The 20569-nt window shown below is 45.2% G+C and overlaps 1 protein-coding gene across 3 annotated transcripts in view; it reads left to right on the forward strand.

Moving 5' to 3' along the window:
* PAK5 (p21 (RAC1) activated kinase 5) overlaps positions 1–20569 on the forward strand; it is a 126440-nt gene that overhangs the window by 27321 nt on the left and 78550 nt on the right. The window lies entirely within an intron of this gene.

Genomic DNA, 20569 nt, shown 5'->3' on the forward strand with positions numbered 1-20569 from the left:
CAGGGATTGGCATTTCCTTACCAGTCCCTGCAGCAGCTTTCCAGGGGTGTGGGGAGCCCTGCGGAACCCTCTGCAGGGTTCCCCATGCTTCAGAAAGTGAAAGCGGAGCAATCCCACCTCCCCAAAACCAGAAGTGGAGCGCGATGGCTCTGCTTTCACTTTTTGAAGGCTGGGGAGCCCTGCAAAGGGTTGCACAGGACTCTCTGCACCCCCAGGAAGCTGCGGCAGGGACTGGTAAGTAACTGCCAGTCCCTGCAGCCCCCTTAGCAGTGTGATCCTGGGGATCACATCTCTGCTTCCCCCCCCTGCCCCCACCCCTTAAGGGGAAAGAGTCCAGGGCCCTGAGGCTGGGGCATTGCAGTGCCCTAGTTTGAGAAGCCCTGCTTTAGGCATTCAGTGCGCTGCTAAATTGCACAGAAAGCGGAGAATCATAACATGGGAAAGTTATGAATGTATCTGGCCATTCTGATTGCTTCTCAGATAACACTGAGAAGCCTAGACACATTATAATAAGAATGCAGGGTGGCCCATGGATGAAAAATGTTGATTCTGATCATGGTGGCCTTTGTGCTTAAACGTCCAGGTTACTAACACAAAGGCATTGAGCACAGCTCATGAATACAGCCGTTTGCAGGGCTGAACCTTCACAGTAGCGGCCACGGAATCAGAGAGACGCTTTGCCTCCTGAACACAAGCAAACTAATAAATCCAGGTTGATCTATTAATCGAGCAACACAAGGCTATGAATGTCTACTCAGAAGTAACTCCCATTGACTTAAATGGAACTTACTCCAAAGAAAATGTGTATATAGGAGTACAGCTTAACTCATATCATCAGGACAGTGCTGTCAATGTCCTATTCTAACTATTGCCATATGCATACTATGCACATTAGAAGAAAAAAAAATGTGAGAAATATAAATGCTGGACTTAGTAATATATAAAAACTTTCTGTATACATATGAAATAATAATCCAATAATACTGCAGAGGCTGTTTCAAGTGATTGCTGTGTGGGGACTGTAATTAACAAAGCATTAGTGCAGCCATGACTAAAGAGGAGGGTCATGTGCTCATTTATGTTATATTATGGAGATCCTGAACTCTACAGGTTCAGCTCACAAAGATTCATGCTTGTGTTCATTCATCACAATAGGCTGTCCTCAGAGGCTTAACAGGAGCAGAGCTGAGGGGCATCTGCCCTGGTTGCCACACCAAGGGGGGGGCACACCAAGGGGGGGGCGCAATTTTCCTGTGTACCTACTGTAAAAACTTTTAAAAAGTAAAGAGAAAAGCTCCAAATAGCTTCCCCTACCATCACATAGAAAACCACTGCATTTGGAGTACTCACCAGGCAGTCTTCCGAGGTCCCTGCTGACTCTTCCAGGTTGCATGGAGGACCCTCAATTGTCCAGGCTCACATGCCTAGCCCTGGGTACTTTTTGATCTAGTTGTGCTTCTGACTGTGCGGACAGATGAATGTCCCAATATTCAATCTGTAAGATTTTTTTGCTGCATAAAGAGTCCAGCCAGTTGAAGCAGAGGAAGAAGCACCTTCTTGAATGTCAGCCGTTTTCATTGTGGCAACTACGTGTCTACACTTGTGTTAACAGTAAAGACAAAGACAACCAAATAGGCATTCAAGATGCTGAAACAGGTGCTAACTTCTGGTAAACAATGATTGTAGACAATATTAATATTTTTTTGGCTCATACTCGGATGTACCCAAGAAAAACTTATTTTTCACAGACAAGTAATTCTTCATTAAGCATGAAGGCATCCAGAAAGACATGAACATTATTTTTTTGAAGCAACATTGTTTTTTTGATAGCACTGTTGCCCCAGCTGGTTGTATCATTATAAAGAAAGAGCATTCACTCCCATTCAATCATCATAAGGAATTACAAGGATCTGTATTCAATTGTCTTTTTTTAATCATCCCAACTGATTGGAGTAAGACCTTCATGAAGGATTAGTTTTATGTATCTTCATGGTACTAGCTGACAACTACATTTCCCCCTTCAGAAACATGTGGATTACTGTTCAACAGCCCAATCCTAAACTTCCCTGCATGCACTGGAGCAACAGCACCAAAGCAGCTACCGTTGTATCCAGCGGGCACTGGGAAGCCACCAAGAGTCACTTCAGGGAAGAGGGCTTTCATCCCCCTCCCCCAGAGAAAGCACACAGGCTAGGGTACATCTGAAGAACAGGCTCTGAACTCTCCTATTATGCATCTATCTGCAACCCAAATCTGACACGGCCTCCTGGTCACTATAATAATCTATAGTTTATTGTTTTGCCAGATTCCAAGGCCAAGCTCTACCTGGAGAATTATGCCCACTTTAAGCAAATTAGCTCCCCTTCTGTCCCCCAACAAATGACCCTGGTTCTGCCCTGCAGTCCTGCTGGACCCCACCTCCAGGGTAGCTCGCCTGTTCAACCTGCAGAGGTCCTCTCTCCTGCCAGCAGCCTCCCACCACTACAGCAGACCCTTGGTCCTCAGCAGTTCTTGGGCACAGCAGCCACACACCAAACTCCAGTGTCTCCAGCAGTCTCCAAAGTCCATTCACCAATTTCTCCAGTCTCTTCTCAAGCTTTTCCTCCTTCTGCTATCCACAAACCCTTCCTGCCTCAGGTGCTCCTTATATCCCTGAGGGCCCTATTGCCTTCAAGTGGCTGCAGCTGGGCAGCACACTTTGCTGGATGCCCAGGCCTTACCCTTAAAGGGGCCACTGCTGACACCACATCTACCTCCTCGCCAGATCTTCCGCTATTCCACTACATTTGTTTGTTTTTTTATGTCACTAAAGTGTCACTCCAGATCACGTGCTAAGTGTGTACCAAACATTCTTTTCTGCAAACTCAAATTAGCGGAGCGTGCATCCACTATGATAGCAACTATCCTGATTCAAAAATACCAACTATCTAGACATTATCTTTGACGCAAGCAGATCAATTCTCGAAGTCTTAAGTTTTATTTTATTTTTTTCCTAGAAAAAAAGTGACATTAGGAGCATGACATGACTAAAATACACATTTTTGGGGTCATGTGTAAGTGCAGCTGAACAGTGGGCAAATTTGGAATAGAGATCAAATGTGCCCCAGAGCTGAAAAAGCATTTTTCGTTCATGTTAGAAGTCTCAACTGGGAAAACACACTTTGCTACACTGGTGTTTTCTTCTCTCTTGGCCCACCAAGTCTGTGCTTGCTTGTATCTTGAACCCATTGCATCATAAAGGGCAGAGAGGTCTGGCTCAGTTGGTAGAGCTACCGCCTTGTATGCCTGAAGATTTGAGGCTGCCAGTTCGAAACAACCGGAAGTACCTGAGAACTGACCACATGCTGATATACTGATGAGCTGACCCTTGGTGGCAGAGAGGAGTTGCCGTCAAGTGGAGTGTGGGAGGCGAAGGGCCAGAGAGAGGCCAAGCCGGGAAGGAATCCAGCTGGAATGAGGGACTCTATGAAAGACTAGAACTATTCAATTGTAAAAATCCCTACGGGGGTTTAGAACAGCCTGCCTATGTAAACCGCCTTGGATTAAAGTCTGAGGAGAAATCTGACGACCAAAGAAAGGCAGTATATAAATACCTGTATAAATAAATAAATATATAAAAACCCCTCCCCATCCATAGGCTCTATCTAAGTTTCTCCTCCCCCCTCCCCCCCAAAAAAACATTCTGGGTACCTTAACCAGTGACTGGGATTAGGGAAACAGGCCCCAAGCCATCAGTACCTCTTTATTCCTTTGCCTTTAACAGCCTTAAGCCTTGGTGCATTCTTTCACCCCATCTCACATGCACACTAACATCTACAATACCACAGAAACTCAGACAATTCCTTCAAGGTGGGACCGGTCATCGGGTGTTTTTAGTTGTTAGTTTTGATACAGATTGCATGTGTGTGATGCACCTGTGAGGTTTGTGCTAGCTTCTATCTACATCTCTTACATCTCAGAATGTGTAAATGAAAGTCTTATTAAAAATATCCCCTTTATTCTATGTAAGTGACAAGTCTTTCCTTGACATCCATAAACAAAGATTGTATTATTCAGCAATAATGTGGTTTTCATTCACTGCCGTCTTTCACTGATGTTGATAAGTGGAGATAAGGACAGTGTGAGGGAGATACATTATTTTAGACCTTTCTAATAAGTTGCTGCTGGCTCTTGATCTGCTTCTGTGAATCAGAGGGTGCCCTAAGTGAGATGGCCACGGGGACACCATGGAAGGAATGGCACTCAGGCCTATCCTGCTCAGTTTTAATTTGTGTCATTCCTCAAATCTAATACCCTTGCAATAGCTCTACACCTGATGGATTTTGGCACCTGTCGTTTTCATGTAACTGCTACCACTCAGGGTTCCTACAAAAGGCCACTCCATGACAGTGAGTGGAGATAATGAGGTGCTAACAAAGCTGTTTGTATGCAGTGGAGCTGACTTCAGTTGCTAATTTAGTAACAAGGGCATGGCCTATGTATATGTGGCAATGCCCTAAGTGTGTGTGTGTGTGTGTGTACGTGTGTGTGTGTGTGTGGGTTCCCATACAAAGTGGGAACATGACCAGCAGGGCTGTCTAAGCTGCATGGCCATACAGCTCTAATGGGAGCACAGCGATAATGATGACATCATCGCTGAGAACTCTGCCCCAGGAGGACTCCATGCACTGGGGTAGGGGGAGATTAGAGGAAACACTGATGACCAGGTAACAATTAACATAGATATACATGAGCAATGTAGGCTCTAGTTGATGAAACTTTCTGCCACAGGGGCAGCCCAATCCTGAGCTGCCCGGAGCTGCGGGACCTGGCAGCTCCACAGAGGGCTTGCGCTGAATCCAGAGCCTCCCGTGCTACCGCCGAAGGCTCCTCGGGAGAAGGGGACGTTCGTCCCTTTCCCCCGGGTAAGGGAAGCAGCCCCGCAATGGGGCTACTCACTTTAGCAGCAACTGTTTGGTCGCAGCTAAAGTGAAGGTGCTTGTGTAGGGCGAGCAGCCCTGCCCAAGCACCTTGGATCCTGCGGAGCTCAGCTCCGTGGATCCACCTCTCCCCCGCCCCGATACTCCTCCCCCACGCCCCCGGCTATGCCTCCCCCCTCCCCAGAACGCCTCCCCCATGCCCCCGACCATGCCCCCATTTCCCATTCCGCAGCCCGGCGGTCACAGAGACTTCCGAGCCGCGGAACGCAGGTGCCTGCCGCGCGCAGGCTCAGCACAGGCTGGAGCTAAGCCAGCTCTGGCAAGAGCCCGGCAGTGAGCCCCGCAAGCGTGCATTACGGCACGTTTGCGACTGTGGTCCGTAGAGCAGACCACAGGATCGGGCTCTGAATCTGTTAGCCTTTAAGGTGCCGTAAGGATGGTTTTAGCTGCAACAGATTTCTACTGCCCTGGAATAGTAGTGCCTGTTTCAGTGGAGTCGCTGCTGAAAGTGACTTGCTTGCCTAAGGTTATGTGTCTATAACTCTTGCATCATGGAAGTCAAGGTGGGTTTGCATGGAGTTCCTAAGCAGTCATTTTTCCACAACCCTGACCCAGTTTAGAGCTGCTTAGCTTTAGCAAGATGACCATATCATGTCACATTAGCAGTGTTTCTGGTAAAACAAGGTGTGCTCCATGGGGATTTTTCTCAGAGATCTGAGGCCAACTTCCATGTCAACCATTGGCCTTTCCTTCTGAACCTCAACGTTTCAGCAGTGAGCAATGGATCCCAAACTGTGAGCGTGGGGAGACAGTGGAATCCTCACCAGTGGAACACCAGCCAGGGGAGACATGGAATTCTCATGAAAAACCCACTGCCCTATGTAATGTATAGGATTGTAGCCCTAATAGGAAGTCGCAGCCAACGACCCAGTAGGTCAAGGGAGCTGCCTGTCAAAAAGGTTTGGGAACCACTGGCAGTGAGTAGACAGCAGGCAGTTAACAAATAATTTGTATTGATAATTTGATCTTTTCCTGGAAGAAGAAAGGAGTGGTAACTTAATACATTCTTTAATTCTCAAGCTCTTTTTTATTTTTTAGAAGTAAGATGCTCATCTGATACAGGCGTCCCCGCTGAAGTTTCATTAAGTCTCCCTAACCTTGCTACAAGGGAAGTGAAGGGGCCATTTGTTATTTTAAATCCCTTTCCTTTTCAGTTGTCAAATGAAATTAAGGGAACGAGTGTGTGGTTCCATTGGGGAAAGGGCAATGGCAACAAAAACATCAACTGCTCTTTAAAAAAAATAAAAAAATCTCAGCCTCTGCAACAAAATACCCAAGCTACCTTAGGCGGCAAACTCTTATGGGCCATGTTCTTCTCATAAAATGCAGTTATTTCCACCAGCCGAGCTACACAATTGGATTGAATCTTCGGAGAAGCCAAGTAACAGATTCACAGCTGTCTGGGAGTTCAAACCAAGGGTGCCCCAGCATTCAGTGACAGATCATAATAGTCAGACTGGCCCAGAACTAGGTTCAGTAACTTCCTCTGTCTGCAAGATGTCACCTATTGGACTCAGCAGGGGTCAGAGGGGTTCTAGAAAGGTGTGACTTTGAAAACAACATCACATCCACTGTTTTCAGCTTTCCAGCACAGTCTTCAAATGGTAGAAGGTGTGTGTCCGTTTCTTCCATCCCCCTCCCACCACCCCCACCCCTCCCCACACCCAGAGAGAGAGAGAAAGAGGAGAGCAACTTCAGAAGAATGGTAAAACTGTAAGAGCGCAATCATAACTGGTGGAAGTCCCGTGTGCTGACCTGGGAGTGTTGCAAACGTGTTGTAAAGCATGTCCATGACTACTCCAGAGTAGGGGAGGCCAGCACAAGGACATGCGCCTGCCTCCGCATGCCACATTCAGTCCTGGCGGGCGTAACTAAGCGCTGGGCTAGGAAGGCTGGCACCAAGGGTTGAAGAGAGTGGTGGGAGAGCAGAATGGGGGTGAAGGAGGGCGGATCGATGGGGAGACTGGGTCCAGGAGGGTGGTTGGACCTGCCAGAGCAACTTAGGCCAGATTCCGACTCTCCTCCCAGCTAGTCTGGCATTACACTGGGCTGCTCAGGTCTGCACCAGTGATTTCACTGGCGCAGATCTGAGTAGCTGCACAGGGTGTATGGGGTATGATTTGGGGAAGGGAATTACTCCGAGTTGTGTGGCATCCACCTCTTCCCTGGCGTTGGATACAGTGCAGGCCACTTGGCCTGCATGTTCCAGCGCAGGTTAGGATTGGGCTGCAAGAGATGTCAAAGACTGACATAGCTTCTTTTCTGTAGGCAAGTCATTTTTTCAAGAAAGCTGCCTATGAACAATCCCATATTTGATAATGTTAGAAGCAGTTATCAGAAAGGATCATGGGGCATTGATGGAAGTTATGCCAAGTTCTACCAAATTCCTTACAAATGCAAGCAGAGGCTCTTGTGCTATATCTCACATTGTCAACCACTCTGAACTGATATAACGTTTCTTTTTATAACCAAACATTATGATATGTTGGCATGCCATAAGAACCTGTATTCCAGTTTGGTTCAAGAATCAAATGAAGAAGTTGAAGAGATGGCATATGTATAAATATTTTTAGGTTAAAAAAGTTAAGTGCTTATCAAACAATATCCAAGCTCAAACGCTATAGTCTGAATATTTAATTTTTGGTTAATATCAAATCACAGATAAGTGAAATTAATATTAGTCTTTCTTCCTCACCATTTTCAAAAGACGAAGTATCTGCAAATACAAGTCCATGCAGATATAGAGCTCTCATAATGCTTTCTTCCCTGTATGATTTTGAAATACTTCTTTACCCACAAACAAATACTTGGAATATTTTCAGTTTCCATCAGAATTATTAAAAAATTACATGACATTTCAAATAAAAACAGGAGGCCTTTAATAAGTGATAAGCCAGCTGGAGTTTTGGATGTGTCCCCATTGAGAAGTGTGTTGATTTGAGTTCTTATTGTTTTCAGAGCTCTCTCTCTCTCTCTCTCTCTCTCTCTCTCTCTCTCTCTCTCTCTCTCTCTCTCTCTCTCTAATTTTAATGTTGCCTTTTCAAGAAGGTGGGCAGAAGGACCTGCCCACAGACCCTGTGTTTACCAGCTAAGCGCCTTCTGTCATGAAATATCAGCTAGGCATGATGTGGGTTCCCTATTTTGACACAAAATATGGAATATGGTCAAGATGTATTTCTGAAATTTTAAAAACAAGCCTGCCTATCACAAATCATTTTTCAGAAGGTTCAGAACCTATCTTAGGAAGTTAGTTGATTTCACTTAGCGCTAATTTAGACGTGTAATGTAAAAATATTATTATTAAGAATAATGTAATCAATTGCTTAAATAAACCAATTCAATTTCAAATTGTGCTTTCTTTTTGTATGGCCAATAGTAAGCTATTGGTTTTTAAAATGAAAAAATCCCAATCTGGTCTGCCATCTTAAATTGCAGCATCCTAGAAATTTGTATGTAGATTGAGAATTGAAATTCCAGATCCCAAACAGCCTTCTTTTAGGGTGCTTCAGATCTTACCCTAGTATAAAGAAGTTGTGAATAGCATTTCTTGTAATTGAGTTGAAAGTGAAATGAATTTTGAATACTGTATGAATCACAAGTGTTTCTTAGGTGCCTAGTGTTTACATGCAAGAATTCCCAATGAACTCAATGGAACTAATGTCCATACACAATCCACTGTTACTCACTGTGCAGTTGGATGCTTATCAGCTCAAAAAAGACAAAGTGGAAATGGAAAAGGTGCAAAATATTATTATACTATATATTAAAAGAGAGCGACTTAAATGATTACTGGGCTGAGGCACTTTCCTTATGAGGAAAGGCTATGGCGTTTGGGCCTCTTCAGCCTAGAAAAGAGGCACCTGATGGGGGACATGATTGAGACATACAAAATTATGCACAGGAAGGATAGTGTGGATAGAGAGAGGCTGTTTTCCCTCTCACACAACACCAGAACCAGGGGACATCCACTAAATTTAGTGTTGGGAGAGTTAGGACAGACAAAGGAAAATATTTCTTTACTCAGTGTGTAGTTGGTCTCTGGAACTCCTTGCCACAGGATGTGGTGATGGCATCTAGCCTAGATGTCTTCGACATCTAGGATTCGACAAATTTCTGGAGGAAAAATCCATCGCAGGTTACAAGCCATGATGTGTATGTGCAACCTCCTGATTTTTGAAATAGGCTATGTCAGAATGTCAGATGCAAGGGAGGGCACCAGGTTGCAGCTCTCTTGTTGTGTGCTCCCTGCGGCATTTGGTGGGCCACTGTGAGATACAGGAAGCTGGACTAGATGGGCCTATGGCCTGATATAGTGGGGCTCTTCTTATCTTATTCAGAAGTACGCCCCATGAAGTTCATTGGGACTTAACTCCCAGGTAAGTGGGTATAGGATTTCAGCCTCAGTTTGACTAAAGACTGCAGTGTCTACTCCCAGAGGGCTAACTGAAAACTGAGAAGTTATCTTTATTAGGGGACAAGTGGAAGCAGAGCTCCTGAGAGGGTGTAAAGGGGTTAACTTGTATCCAGGCCCAGGATAAAAAAAGTGGACCCAGTAGCCAAAAGAGGGGGCCCAGAAATTTCCTGGGATCTTACATTTTCTGACCTCACCTGAACTTGCTGCCTGTGTGGGATGCCTGGGGCATTACTGTGGCATACAGTGATGGCTACCGCCACATACTATATGTACCAGGCTCAGAAATGCATTCACCTTCACGGTGTCACATCTGGAGGAAACTGGTCTGCTACAGTAGCTCTTTGGCTGGTGTATGTGCTTACCATGAGGGAGTGATTAGGAGCTCAGGAACATAGCTGCAGGACTATAGCTGCTGCAGAAGTACATCTTGGTATACACAGGTCAGGACACTTTCCATTCTAGTGTGAGCCGAAATGCAATGGTACTAATTTTCTGCAATGATTTTTCTATATTGAAAAGATTTTAGAGAGACTTAGGAGTGTGTTTGGTTTTCCTTATTACTGTCTCTAGCTGCGAGCCACGTAGACAGGTAGATCTGGGCTCCAAAGACTATTCCAGCTGTTGCCACATTCCCCAGACCTGTTTTGCCTCTGTTCTGCCCACTCCAATTGCCACCCTTCTCCACTCTGTTTCACCCCCTCCCCCTTTGAGAAGGGGCCCAAAAGAAACTTTTGTACTCCTTAGTAAAATTCCTCTCAGAGGAAGTATGTGTCTGTGAGGTTAAATGGAGCATATTACAGAGAAACACACATGCAGGGAGCTAACGGAGATGTGTAAGAGATCTTGGAGGGGGGAATCCCTGTATGTTCATTTCCAGAAGTTGTCCTGGTCAAATGAACTGTTGGGGATGACTGTTTAACAACCATAAAGGAAACTCAGGCTGTCTCAGGTTTATGACGCTGCTTTCCATTTCTCCCTGATCTTTACGGATCCTGACCTATAAAACATTTTTTAAAAAATTTTGTTTTGGAAGGAAATAGTCTGATGTAGCTATAGCTGTCCTTCAGTCCCACAATGTACGGTAACATTCCCTGAGAGAAGAAAAGGAAGGGGGAAAAATAATCAGTCTTCTGATCCCCCGCTGAGCATCAGTCAATCAGTGTCAAAGGCACAAATTCCAATATGGATACAAACACCTGAGATGCAATTTTCCTATCATCCGAAATCACCTCCAAGACACTTTCAAGGGAGGCAGTTCACACATTAGCAGTGAGTCACTGAATGATGAGTTATTAAGGGATGTACATTTGCATGTGAAACTGCTCTAAGTGTGAACATTGCACATTACATTTTGATGCAAAATGCAAATGCCTCTTAGATTTTTATATATATAAAAACAAGTAGCTGAGAGCCCAAGAGCCACAGGGTATTTGAGCAATGACTAGGGTTTTAGTTGTCATTGTTGAAGGGGATGGAAATAGGTGCAAACCCAGAATACCACCATGATGTGCCATTTGCCCACATTTAACAGACCTACCCCTGTTGCTTCCCAGGGCACAGATCTGAATGCCACCCCCTCCTCCATCACGCTGCCCTCCCCGAGATACTCACCAAGACCCGTGGAACCTCACATGATGCTCAACACAACTCAAAAAATTGTCACGGTTTTAAACAATACTTCCAGTTTCTTAACAAAACCGGACATATTGCTTAAGATCATGCAAGTAGCCTTAAAAGGCTTTTTGCGCACTGCCAAGCGCCATGCGAGGCTTTGCCTGCCTGTAGAACAGCTGTGACGGGCAGTGGGCGTGGCACGGCAAGCAGAGGTGACAGCAGTGGGGGCATGGCAAGCTCTGCACCTGGGGCTTTTGCCCCCTGCCCCAGGTCTGCCACTGCATGGAGATATTTTTTTCACAGAAATGGTCCACTCTGTTAGCATTGTGTGAAACTAGCAGCCCAATCCTAATGGGGCTGCCTGTGCTGCAATATAGTGGCACAGAATTGGTTACCAGTGTATTCTATGTAGGAAGGGAGGCAGCTGGAGGTAAGGGAACATGTGTTTGTGTTCAGCCCCAGCCTGTGTGTTGGCATCCCTCAGTCTCAGAAGACTATGGTGTCACGCTGTGAATGGTAACTCTGGAACAGAGTGTCCTCTCCAGTGCGCGAAGCCTGGGTAAAGTAGGTATGGAGGATAGGCTGTTACCCATGCAGCAAATCCCCCCTCTCCACGTCGCTGAAATGGTCCAATGGAAAGGCAGAGGCCAATACGGTTGGTTCCAGCGGCGTCGCAGGAGTTGCCAGAACGTAACTGTGTTCAGCCATGAACTGCCTCAGGGACTCCGGCTCCGGATTTTGCCTGGAGGTTGACTCCTGAAGCCTTTTCCATAACTGGATGTAGCCACAAGGCAGTGGAGGTTTGGGATCAGAGTTTTCCTTCTCTCAGATGAGCCGCCTTCCCAGGCTGACGAGTCCCATCTACCCAGTGGCTGTTTAGTCGCCTCTTACGACAAGTACAGCCAAACTGAAGGCCTATTCTTATCCCCAGCCCCAGCCTACCCATGACACTAATCAAATCTGGACTGGCTCAATTGCTGGCGCAGAACCGAGTAGCCCTGTGTAGGACTTTCAGGCCCAGGAGGGGGGTTAGGATTCGTTGGAGGTCTCCTTCACTGTTTCCGGTCCCCTCTCAGGCTTGAACCACCCTCCTTCCTGCTCTCCCCCTTCATAGTTTCTGAGCCACTGAGGGCTTCCCCAGCCCCTAATAATGCTTTTTAAAGGCATAAAAAAGTCACTTCATTTTGCCAAAAAACCATAAGTGACATTTTTTCTGCCTAAACTGCCATTCTGAAGTCCACAGACTCTGTGGGTGGATGTGCATGGCTTCTGTGGGGCTCAAGAGCCTCCAGGGGTGAGTACAGCTCCCCTAGCCTCTGCAGGGGGTCACGGTGGGTCACACATTGGCAGGTCAGTAGATCAGCAAAACCACAGATACAGCCCCCCCCCCCCAATATGCCTAAGCAATCTATATAATACATGGCATTTTCAGGCATGGTACAAAATAAACTCATCTCTTCCTGACCTCATATACTTTGCCTAGGGATTTTAACACAATGCTTAGGTATTCTATAGAATGGCTAACATTTTTTCGGCAAAGTATTTCACTCAGTACTGGGCAGCCCAATCCTAACCTACTCTGGAACAGTCAGGCCGACTGACCTGCACTGTATCCAGCACAGTGTTTGAGGTGGATCCCATGCAACTGGGGGTAATGAGATTTATTTTCCCTTACCCTGTGTTGTGCCACCTCAATGGGGTTACTTGGATCTGCGCCAGTGAAATCTCTGGCACAGATCTGAGCAGTCCAGTGTACTATGAGCAGTGCCAGAAGCTGGTACTACCCCCCTCCTGGGCCCGGTTCACCTACCAGCCCACCTGTGCTTTATGGCACATTTGCAACACCCGGAGGATAGTGCAAGTGCCTTAAACTGGCTTAAGTGCTGGATTGGATTGCACCTTTAGTTTCACGCAATGCAGGTAAAGAACTTGGTAACATACAGAATACCCACGAAATGTGTACAGATGATTTTATTTTGTACATTGTCTTGGCATTTTAGGCAGGTTATAGAATACCTAGGCATTCTATACAATACCTTAGTTTCACATAATGCAAGTAACATATATAATCTTAACAGACCACAAGTGTGTTGACTGACAAAGGAGACTCCCTTTGTCTTTGTTTTGTGCAGTAGTGCCTGGCACCTCCAGTTTCCTACGGTTAGAAAATGAAGCTCCCTTTTTTTGGTAGTTCATTGGTATGTTTTTTATTCCTAAAACAGAATGTGAAAATAGGCACCTGGAACATCAAATCAGTCCTCTTTTCAAAACAAGCCCCTCTAATGTTTTGTTTTAATCTTGCTTTCAGCACCTTTCTATCTTGTGTGGGCGTTTCAAAGATATTTCTGTGTTTGAAGCCTTAGGAAGTGGCTTTTCAGGAAATTAAACTTGTGTCCTGTGGGCAAGAGCGGCTGGGTGCAGGCATGTTTTCTAACTGTTCCTCCAAATGCCCTGTCTATCTGGAGAGCAAACCGTGACTCAATGCGGAGCGTTGGAGCAAGGCTTTTCTGATCAGAGATGGCCAAACACGCACAATTATATAATACAGTTTATAATTCAAGGACACCAAATATACCTGTACTAAGAAAATAGATTAGATCTCTGCCAAGATAGGCAGAAATGAAAATGGGAAAATTTATCTCTCTAATCTCAGAATTACATTTCCGACCCCCACCTCTCTACATTTAATCTTGCTGTTAGCGGAGGTGTAACTCAGGGCAGATGATACGACCCTGGGCATCTGCATGTGTATTTGTTGTGTTTATAGGAAACTTGTGCTGGCTTTGTTGCTGATGGTGCTGAGAATATTTATAAAGCTGATTGAGCCAAGTGGCAGCGCAACACGCATAAATAGAATTTGGGGCTGGGAGGAAGAAAGGCTGGGACTGCCAATGCATTCCTTCTACATAGTACTGTACACATATTACAGGCGTGCCCCCATATCCACAGGGGTTCTGTTCTGAAACACACTGTAGTTACCTAAAACCATGGATACGGGTGAATGGCTGTCCACCTACCCTCTCCCCCTCTCCTCTGGAGGGTCCTCTGTGCCCACTAGAGGCCACAGGTGTCCATCCACAGCCTCTGCCTGGCTCCAACTGAGCTGAGCAGTTAAAATAACACAACTTTTGGTTTCACAGAGAAACCAGAAGTTATGTTTTTAATGCCTTATAAGGCATTAGGAGGTCCGGGAAGCCCTGAGAGTCCATCCACAGCCTCTGCTGGACTCAGAGGACCCTCCAGAAGTGAGGGGAGCAAAGCTTCCCTTGTCTCCAGATGGGACACAGGGGGAGTGTGTGTGAAGGGACCCGCAAACCCAATCCACGTATAACTGAATCCATGAATACAGGGGGCCCCCTGTATATGTATTTATTTTGCTCTATATTTTCAAGTTGAGTATGGACTAGGACTGAGCCAAAAGTCATCATCATGCTGGAAAATTTTGGGCAGTGTAAATTAAACCACTCCCTTTTGGATGACATTTCAGCACTTCTGCAAATGTTTGCCTGCTCACTAATGTTCTCCCTTTCTCTCCGATTCCTTTTGCCCTGATCCCTACCATCACGCAGCACATAACTAGAGGTGTGATTTTCTTTTCGGTGATAACAAAATAAAAACACAGAATACCACTTTCTGCGCTTCCCATTTTTGAAAAAAAAAAAACCAAACAAACCCAAAATCTCTGAAAAAGTAACGCTGGTTTCTTAACACTTCTGCATATTTGGTCACTCAGCTGGTTGGGCTGGACTGGGGAGGAGTGCCTGGGTAATGATGGTGGCTGCATCTACTAGCACTATACTAACTATATCACCTATCTAATACACTTTTAAAGTGGTTATAATTCATAATCATAATTTATGAATATGCACCTTTGTAATAAAACACATAACACTGCTTTCTGCACTTCTCATTTTTGTCAAAAAATAAAATAAGGGGGGGAAAAAAACCCAAAAACTACACCTCTGCACATAGCTGGTTGGATATGTCACTTAGGGCACAATCCTAACCAGGTCTACTCAGAAGTAAGTTCTATTTTGTTCAATGGGGCTTACTCTCAGGAAAGTGTGGTTAGGATTGCAGCCATAGTGATGTCATCCTGTCTGCTATTTGATGAATTGAGATAAGCCCTGTGACTAAAAAAGGAAGAAGACCAAAGTTGTAATGTGCTAGAGATAGCCCTGTAGTAGCAGCAACTGAGGATCCATAGGAGCATCAAATAGGATTTTTTTTAAAGGTGAATATTCACATGAAATCGTTTTGGGGAAAATATTTCTAACTTCCAGAGATTGTTCTGATTGGCTTCAGAGTGGAGAATATTTGAAATAACCCTAATATAAACCCATTCTATTGCAGATAGAACTGTGGTTAATCATAGGGCTGGTTGATAGCACTCAAGCAGTGTACATTTCCTTCCCCTGTGTTTCAGTGCAGCTTGCCAAGGTGAGCACTCAAGAGACTGCATTCATACTTATTGTAGTTTTATAGCATCTGGTTATCAATTGTTGTCTAATGTAAGCATCTACCTGTAGCAGCTGAATTCTGTCAAAATGGAGTGTACCTTGTTGTATTATTTTTATTCCAAATCTTGACTCTGTTTGAGATACAGTGGGAATCCTGGAGCGTACAGTGCAATGTTATAGACCAGAGGTGTCAAAACTCATTTCATACCAAGGGCCGTACAGCATTCATAATACCTGTCGAGGGCCAGAAGTGATGTCATTAAGCAGGTCACGACCAAAATAGCACTTTTTTCTCACCTCTGAACTCATTCACTGCATTTATTTATTTATTTATTTACTTACTTACTTACTTACTTACTACATTTCTATCCCGCCTTTCTCCTCAAAGGCACCCAGGGTGGCTTACAACAATAATTAAAAGAATACCAAAAAAAAAAAAACAATTAAAAATACAATTAAAAACAAGGTAAAAATACATTCACAAAGAACATCTTAAAAACAGCAATCAGACATTAAAAAGTGTAAAAGAGCAACAGCAGCAATTTTAAAAAGCCCCAAGCCTGTGAACGAGATGTTAAAAGATGTTTAAAAAGGCCAAGAACTCAGAAAGCTTGTCTAAAAAGAAATGTCTTCAGACCTCACAGAAAAGTTTCAAGACGAAGCAGTTTGTAGATCAAGGGGCAGGGAATTCGATAGTGTTGGTGCCACTATGAGAGGGCACTATTTCTTGCCGCCGTCCCATGCAGTGGTGTCACTAGGGGGTGCGGTGGGTGCAGGCCGCACTGGGTGACACGCACTGGGGGGCTGACATGCTAAAATCATGGTGGTTAGGAGTAACCCCATCATATTATATACCATCAGATGCAGAATTTTGAGTGGCATGCAATGCAAAAAACCAGAGTGAAATATCTCCTTTCTATCAAAAGTTATGGCCAAAAACCCGGAGCACAAAAATGCATGGATCCCTATGGAAAGTGAAACTGAGCTGTATCGCACATTTACTCATGAGTAGGTGAACTTGCCTGAGGCCATTGAAAAGGGCAGGCTGAGAGGAATCCAGTGACACCAGAATGGTCCTGCTCCAATGAATACAGCCCCCAAAAACACCTGAGAAGCAAGTCCCTCCCTCCAAGCAGATGAATGTATTGAGCCCTATGGAAAGCAAAACTAAGCCTCACGGACGCGTTTACTCGTGAGTAAGCAACCTATCAGGTGAAGGAGAGTGCAAGGCTACCAGAATGGTTCTGATCCTATGCACCTGCAGCTAAACAAGTGCTCCAGAAGGCAGCCTCCCCCCCCCCCCCCACTGAAAAGGATCAAAACAGAGGCTTCAGCTGATAAGGTGAACCTTTTTGAGACTTGGAAAGCCAGTGATCTGGTTTAAACAGAAGTTCTTAAATTGAACTGGGCCCCGAGCAGTATAGGGCTTTAAAGGTCAAAACTAGCAAAATGGACGCGAATATTTGCAAATTCTTGATCATACCTTCAAGATATCCCAATTATTATGTGCACTGCCCTTTCAGCAGTGACACCTCAGCACAGCTTAGCAGCTAAGAGGTGCTTTTAGTGTTGCTAGGAGGGGCCAGGGGCCAGGTAGTTTCCGTGGGCCAGATCCGGCCCCTGGGCCTTATGTTTATACCCCTTTTATAGACCATAACGTTGTAAGTGTCAATAGGCAATGCCAAAAACAGACTTGACAGTCATCATGATTTCATGGTGCTAACATTTTAAGTTGCTCAACCGAAGCATCGCTGTTGGTAGGAGTCTTGCCTCATTGTCCATAACTCTTTTCACTTTTATGGCTGTTAGGAAAGTGGTTAAGATTTGCCTCCAGAAAAGCCCTCGGGAAACGAAAGTGTGAAAGAATCCTCTGAGAGGCTAACATCCCAGGTGGTTTTAAGGACATACTTCAAATGGTTTGGGAACATTACAAAGTTTGTGCATCTGCATGGTTGACAGCTTGACAGTTATTTGCTAGGAAACTGCCACAGAAGGTGAGGTGTTGGAATGAGGTGTTCAGTGTCCCAAATATCTTCCTTCTACAGTGTCTGCCAACAATTGGCTGAAAGATTTAATTAAACTGAAATAGGGAATTATTCAGCTGCTGATAATGAGTTTTGGCAGCGAGAAATCTTGTAAAACGTTTCAAAGTGGCAGACTGCATGAAGGCATTCGTGCGCGTATCTTTATGAGTTCTTCCAGCTCCATTAGAGGAACAAACCTTTCTCCACGATGTGTTCTCCACAGCTATCCATTTTGAGAGTTTTATGCCTACTTAGCCCGAAGGAGGAAGTGTAAGTTCTTCTAATCTAGGCCGTTCCTATACGTTTCTCTGATTTCACCAGGAGATGAAGAGTTGACTTCCACCTTCCCCAGTCAATGGATCTTCAATAAGTCTGTTTACTTTTTGTCTGCAGGGTTAGCATTGGTAGGCAGCTGCTAAGGGGCCCAAGACCTTCAGAAGGGCTCACTGCTTATCTCCTCTTTATCCATCTGCTTCATGTATTAGTGGCAAAGCAACTCTCTTGGAGCCCAAGCAAACAGGAGGGAGCCCAGGGAAGACAGTTCGCTGAGAGCCCTCAGAAACCTGGATCCATGGGGATCATAACAAGACTGCAAATGGCCCTGGTATTTACCTTTCGTCAACTGTAACACACCAGTCATTCTTCAGTCTTTGTTACTGGGGCAAGCCCAGTTTTCTTCGACCAGCACCTCTCACTCGGACCTCAGAGTCATAAACGGCAAATAGCTTTCCTGCTTCTTCTTCCAGCTCAACGTTCAGGCACCCTGCTGGGCTCCAAGGGAATCCCCCATAACTTAGTTGCCTCTAGCCCCTGCCTCCCCGCCAATATCCACTTCCAGTTTCCCCTTGCTTCCCTTTATTTATAAGAATTACTGGGAGCCACTGGAGACTGTTTCTGGGTTGTGCCAGAACCATGACCCACTCCGTTAGCCTTTGTGGGTCCCAGAATACTTTGCAGAAGCAACCGGAAGCAACATCAGGTTTGCTCACACAGCTTCTGGTTTGCTTCCGTGACTTCTGGTTCGCTTCTGCAAGGCATTCTGGGACCCATGGAGTTCAATGGAATGAGTCGCATGCCCAGCGTGACCTGGAAGCAGCCTCTGGTGGCTTCCAGAAATGCTTTGCAGTGCTACAGTGAGTATCTGAACTAGGTGGATTGCAGTGGTTTAGAGCAGGGGTCTCTAAACTTCTCGGCTGAAGGTCTGCATCAAATATCTGGCACAGTGTCAAGGGCCGGGGAAAAAATTAAATAATAAAATTTAAATAAATACATTAGAGTTGGAATTTTGATGAATGAATAAATGAATGGGTTCAAATGCCCAGGATCTCTCCAAGCACCAACACAGCCTAAGAAGTGAAGCACACACTTAAATTGACCTCCACCCCCACCCCACAAGCACAACTCCGGTTCTGTTTGGTCAACTGGGCCAGAGGCTCTCGGGATCAGAGGCTGGCAGTGGGCCACATCTGGCCCTGGGGCTGGTGTTTGGAGGCCCCTGGTTTAGAGTTTGGGAACCACTGTAATAATCTCATTGCTTTATTTTTTTTTTCCCCTCCACAATGAAATTAACAATGTAAGTGCTTATTTTTTATTTTTTTGTGAAACCACAAAATTGTTTGAGATCATTTCCAGATCTGGCAGTATGAAGGATGTACAGTAAAAGATAAATGTGTTAATCAATTCTGTGTTGGAGCCAAGATACAGCTGCCTGAGCCAAACATTCTAATATGTGGATATTGACTGATAGTCTAGTGATTTACTGATACCACCACCCTTTTGACAGAAATGGGTAAAATGCATAATTAAAGGGTTAATGAAACTCTAAAATACCATGCAATACTATGAATGATAGATCCTTTGTCTTACAACAAGACAAAAGATAGTTGTACTTGATATTTCAGGGTTCCTTGAGCACCTAACTTGAAAACACAGTATTTGCAAGAGAATTGCTGCATGATCTCACAAGCTTTTAATAGTAACATCCTTCAGTGTAGCACTGCATTAAAAGCTAAAGTGCATGTTGTCTGAGAAATAGTGGTAAGGTAGGATGAATATTTAATGTCCTTTGCAAATTGGGAGGGGTGAGAAGAGAGACACATGCAAACACTTACTTGGGAACTGATGGAGCAAACCTTTGCAATATCAGCATCCCATGACCGACAGGATCCTATGTCGGGGCAGTGCTAGTGGTCCGCACACTGCCATAGCAATGGCTGCTGTGTGAATGCCATAAGGCACTTCGCCACCAGCAGAGAATGCATGGCACCAGCAGAGAGGCCAGTGCCAGTCAGTGCCGGGCCTCCACGCCAGAGAATGCTGAGAAGAACTGCTGGGCAGTAAGTATAACCAATGCTTGGTGGGGAGGCTTCTTGGGACAGGGGGAAGATGTGGGGAAGGTGGAGAGGGGGCAGAACTGGGCAGAGGGAGAGAGGGCTGGAGGGCAGTTTAGGTCCAGGAGGGGGTTGGGGATAGCAGTAGAGGCTGTGCCAAATCATATACCCCCTCCTGGTATACAGGTCCCCTGTGCCAACTAAGTAGCTACTAAATGGTGCAGATCCGTGTAGACCCATCCTACCCATGAGGAGCTGCTTCCTTGGCCCTGCACAATACAGTGGTAGCCATTTCAGTGATGCTGCAGGATTGGGCTTTCTGGTACAAGATACAATGTACAAGGTACCATGGTGCAATGATGGCATTCTGGTACAACGATGGATGAAACCCAATTCAATATTCAGAACCATTGTCAACCACCTCAGAGCTATTTTACTTTAAAGGCGCAATCCTAACCAACTTTCCAGCATTGGCATAGCTGTGCCAGTGGGGCAGGTGCTGCATCCTGCAGTTGGGGGGCAGTCACGGAGGCCTCCTCAAGGTAAGGCAATGTTAGTTCCCTTACCTCAAAGTTGCATTGCCCTTACCTCAGTGCTTGAAATTTGATTAGGATTGTGCCCTTAGACAAATTTTGCAAACATGCAGCATGTGTCATAGGAAACAAGTAATTGTTGGATTAATTGATTCTTCATCATAACGAAGATAATGGGAAAATCTTCTCTGAACTAGGGCTAAACCAACTATTCT

This window comes from Tiliqua scincoides, chromosome 1 (assembly GCF_035046505.1).
Source record: "Tiliqua scincoides isolate rTilSci1 chromosome 1, rTilSci1.hap2, whole genome shotgun sequence".
In the NCBI taxonomy this organism is placed as follows: Eukaryota; Metazoa; Chordata; class Lepidosauria; order Squamata; family Scincidae; genus Tiliqua; species Tiliqua scincoides.